Below are 4,617 nucleotides of genomic sequence, written 5' to 3'. Positions count from 1 at the left end.
CATGCGCTAACGAGAGCCTCCAAACCTCTCATAGGACCCACTAATCGGACCCATATTCAATTGAGCCTCCGCAGCAAACGCAGCTGAGAACCTAGGACGGTTCACCCACAGCTGGTCCGAAGTCTCCGTCATCCAATTAGCTTGAACATGCATGAACTCCTCAAGCTTTGGGTGAAGAGGAGCATAACCCCCTTGGCTACTACTCCCTCCTTGCTCCATTTGTTGTTGCCTTGCTGCCTCCCTCTCTCTCTCTTTCATGTAGCCCTCATACTTCTTCACGAATTCATCCATAACTGAGTCGGTGATCAGCTTTATATTGCTGGTGTTGAGATCACTATCATATCCCGGAACCAACTCTTGCTCACACAACCAATTAATCAAGCTTCCATGCCCCAATTGTGTGGTGTTCCCGGTTGCAAGATCATGAAGACTATTGGCCAAGAGGCGGCCAATATCTATAGGGTACTCCTTGATGATAGCATAGGCAGCAAGCACCCTTTTGAGAGGAATTTCAGAAGTGCAAGAGGCATTCTCAAGAGTCTGGACCAAATAAGACACCCACGCCTTGGGTATCGGTAACATCTCCGCATAAGTAAGCATCTGGGACTTTTTCCAAGTCAACCCAGGCCTACACATTGTGGTGATGATCTCATCAAATGTATCCTCCGTAATACCTAATCTCTCCCTCCTCAATTTCTCAACCCAACACTCCTCCGGTGGTTGAACATTCAGCCATGCATTAAGAGCTTCAGGGCTGAAATCAATGTTCTTGCCTCGAACAAAAGATTGAAAGGGTGTATCGGAAACCCGTGCATTTGCAAAGAATTCGACGATCACGGTTTTGTTGTTCGCTTCACCGATCATCTCATTCAACATTGTCCACCCTCTCCTTCGTAATTCAGCCTCAAAGAAAGGATACTTCACAAGCCTTGTGAAGTTAAACTTTCTCTCACCCACAACTTCAAAACTTTTCATGGCTTGGTCATTGATGAAATGAATGGCATTTTCGGGTGGTTCGGATGCGACACGAGGGCGTTTGGCTTTGCTTGTGGATGGCTTGGGGTTGGTGGCTTTCTTTGAGCGGGTGTTTCGTGAATTGGAGGCCATTTGTGGTTAAGGAAGATGGTGAAAGGGAAGTTTTGTGAAGTTTGGGAAAGTTGTGAATGAATGTGAATGATGATGGTTTGGATTGATGAATTTGTGATAGGATTGTGGTTTGATGATGTTTAGGAAGTGATAAAGTAGATGAAGATGGGAAAAATTCGTGAATGGGAAGTTTAGGGAAGTTTTGGTAGAGAAAAGTAGGAAGAATGGAATGAAAATGATGATGAACAGTGAGGTATTTATAGGCTGTTTGGGCAAAATCGCGGCACTCCATATATAAGGCGCGGCGCGATTTTAAGTGGTAACGGGCAATAACGGCCAAAAATTATGACGGCTAGTAACAGATAGTTCCAACGACTATTTTTTTTCACATACCAGCCAAAATCGCGCCGCGGTTAAGGCTAGGCGTGCCGCGATTTTGGCAAAACAGGGAGTCTTGCTTGGCGTCTTGTGAAAATCGTGATGCGGCCATATATAGGCGCGGCGCGATTTTGATCAAACAGGGAGCTTCCTCAGGCCAAAAATTTGGTTTTCTTGAAAAGTGCCTGAGGTCAATGAATTTTTGAAAAACTTTTGAGGAGAGAACCATGCAAGACATCAGTACCTTCCATGATTTTATTGGCAGGAGGTACGCTTGAACAAATTTTTAAACTTTCCTGCCTCGTATAGAAAAGAAAAGAGAAATATTTTTGTGTTTTGTTTTTGAAAGCAATAAAATCATACCTGAAAAATAAAAAGTGGGTTGCCTCCCACCAAGCGCTTCTTTACCGTCACTAGACTGACTGATGACGACCCCTAAGGATCATTTGATGTCTCTCCCTCTTCATTGTTTGGGAGTCCACCTTCACGGTACAGTTTCAGCTGTTGTTCCTTACCCTTGAAAGTTCCTTGTGCACCAACTTTCCTTAGATCCACAGCTTTATCAAACGGCTTGTTCCTTACCACCCCTTTGTCATAGTACCTTCTAGCTCTTTCTATTGTATCAGAGAAGATTGAAAGCATACACCATTGAAAAGTAGCCGGCCTATTACGCATACCAAAGGGAATCCTCTTGTAAGCAAATATACCAAATGGACCAACGAGAGTAGTTTTCGTTATATTGTTCCAAGTTTCCAATCCTCCATACTTGTTGTCAAGGATGTCTCCTGATGATTTTTGCTGCATTTGATCTGTGCTTACTTCAAGTTGCTTAACACACTCTTTCACCCCAACATCTTCAACCATTTTTTTAGACTTAACATTTCCTCCTTCCATAGGTTGAATAGGTTGAGATTCAAGGGAGTTATCTTCGACTGTTTCTTCAACAACGTCAATCCGGTAACACTTGGGGTTCTCATCTTGGTGCTTCATTGCCTCAAAGATATTGAAAACTACCTGCTCCTTATGGAATCTCAACATTAACTCTCCACGTTCAACATCAATCAACGCACGACCAGTTGCAAGGAAAGGTCTTCCTAGAATGAGTGGCATTTCTTCATCTTCAGCCATATCTAAGATCACAAAATCTGCCGGAAACACCAAATTATTAACTTTGATGAGCACATCTTCAAGCACACCGAAAGGATAAGAGATTGACCGATCAGCTAAAGTAATGGTCATTCTTGTTGGTTTTGTTTCTCCACACTTAAGCTTCTTCATCATTGAAAGAGGCATCAAGTTGATACTTGCTCCCAAGTCACATAAAGCTCTACCAATGTCTACCGGTCCAATGGAACAAGGGATAGTAAAAGCACCAGGATCTTTCAGCTTCGGTGGCAACTTCTTTTGGAGAATAGCACTACAATTCTCTGAAAGTGCTATATTCTCATCATCCTTAGGCTTCCTTCTTTTAGTCAATAAGTCTTTCATGAACTTAGCATACAATGGCATTTGATCGAGAGCTTCACCGAAAGGAATATTCACCTGAAGTTGTGAGAAAAGTTGCATGAACTTCTTGAATTGACCTTCATCCTTTTCTTTCTTCTTGGCTAGTTGAGGGTATGGAAGCTTCACATATGATGGAATAACTTGTGGTTTATCTCCATCTTTCAAGATTTGACTCTTCGACTTCCTCAAGATTGAATCCTCATCTATTAACTTCTCACTTTTTTCTCCCTCTATTTTTTTCTTCCTTTCGTTTTCAACTACTCCATGATAATTTTCTTTTTCAACTTCACCCTCATTATTCTTTTCAACTATACCATCTTCCTCCACCTCAACTACTACATCATCAACCTTCTTTGGAGCTTTTGGAACTAAAGGTGTCAAAACCTTTTTGCTCCTCAATTCAATAGCATTACAAGACTCATTCTTAGGGTTGTCTTCAGTGTTACCTGAGAATCCGCCTTTGTTTTGTTCGGCCAATTGCTTAGCTAATTGCCCCAGTTGAGTTTCAAGCATCTTCCTAGAAGCTTCATTGTTCTTTCTTTCAGCTTCTTGACTCTTTTTCATCTCTTCAAAGTTGCCTTGAGTCATCTTCATGAAGTTCATCATAGTTTCCTCAAGAGCTAATGGCTTTCTTTGTTGTTGTTGTGGAGGAGCAAGCATCTGAGAGTTCAAAGCATTGTTATTTGAGTAGCTTAGATTGGGATGCTTGTTGATTCCTGGAGTGTAGTATTTATTTTGCCTTTGATATCCTCCCATGTAGTTAGCTTCTACACTTGATCCTTCAGGCACACACTCACCATTGGGATGTTCTTCACCACATAAGTCACACTTGATTGCAGCTACTTGTTGTTGCTTGTGAGCCAAAGTGAACCCTTGAAATTCCTTAGTTAGAGCCTCGATTTGTTTGTTCATAGCTGCTTGGTTAGCAAGGATAGCAGTTTGTTCACTCACCCCAAACACTCCTCTTTCCTTCTTCTTAGCTTCAGCACGATACTCATTTCCAGCCATGTTTTCTATCAAAGCTTGGACTTCATGATCAGTTTTGCTTTTGAGACTACCTCCCGCGGAAGCATCTAAGAACATCCTAGTGTTTGGTGTTACCCCCTCAGTGAAGATTTGGAGGTATTGTTTCTCGGTGAACTCATGATTAGGGCATCTCTTAAGAAGCAAATTGAATCGCTCCCAAGCATCATACAATGATTCACCTTCCCCTTGCTTGAATTTAGAGATCTCCATCTTCTTTTCCCAATACATAGACATAGGGAAATATTTTTCCAAGAACTTCAGCTATAACTCTTCCCATGTTTGGACAGTCCCGTTTGGTATTGTTAGCAACCAACCTTTCGCTCTTCCCGTCAAGGTGAAAGGAAATAGCCTTAGTTTCTTTTGTGCTTCAGTCACGGTGGCTGGTTGCACACAAAACTCGCAAGTTTCAGCAAAGCGGCTCAAGTGCTCATGTGGACTCATAGCTTCAGTCCCATCGAATTGTTTGTCCCTCAAACCGTTGAGAACAGTTGTCTTGATGTCGAAAGCAACGGGGTTAGCTGGTTGAAAAGTGTGGGTCAGTTGACCGCGATGAGTTGCTAACCCGTAGTCTCCTAGCTTAGGTCTTGGTGCAGGTTCTCCCATGATAGCAGATTTAGGAGA

At 42.4% G+C, this 4,617-nt stretch overlaps 1 non-coding gene across 1 annotated transcript; it reads left to right on the top strand.

The window, feature by feature from the left end:
- The first annotated feature begins 4,108 nt into the window (after positions 1-4,108).
- Positions 4,109-4,214, top strand: LOC146935431 (small nucleolar RNA R71). The gene has a single exon (XR_015033836.1). It is a non-coding gene; the product is annotated as a small nucleolar RNA R71 (small nucleolar RNA).
- The last annotated feature ends 403 nt before the right edge of the window (positions 4,215-4,617 follow it).

Source organism: Medicago sativa, chromosome 3 (genome assembly GCF_051527215.1).
Source record: "Medicago sativa cultivar Bolivia chromosome 3, Bolivia_mono, whole genome shotgun sequence".
Classification (NCBI taxonomy): Eukaryota; Viridiplantae; Streptophyta; class Magnoliopsida; order Fabales; family Fabaceae; genus Medicago; species Medicago sativa.
This window is presented reverse-complemented; position numbering and strand designations above follow the sequence as displayed.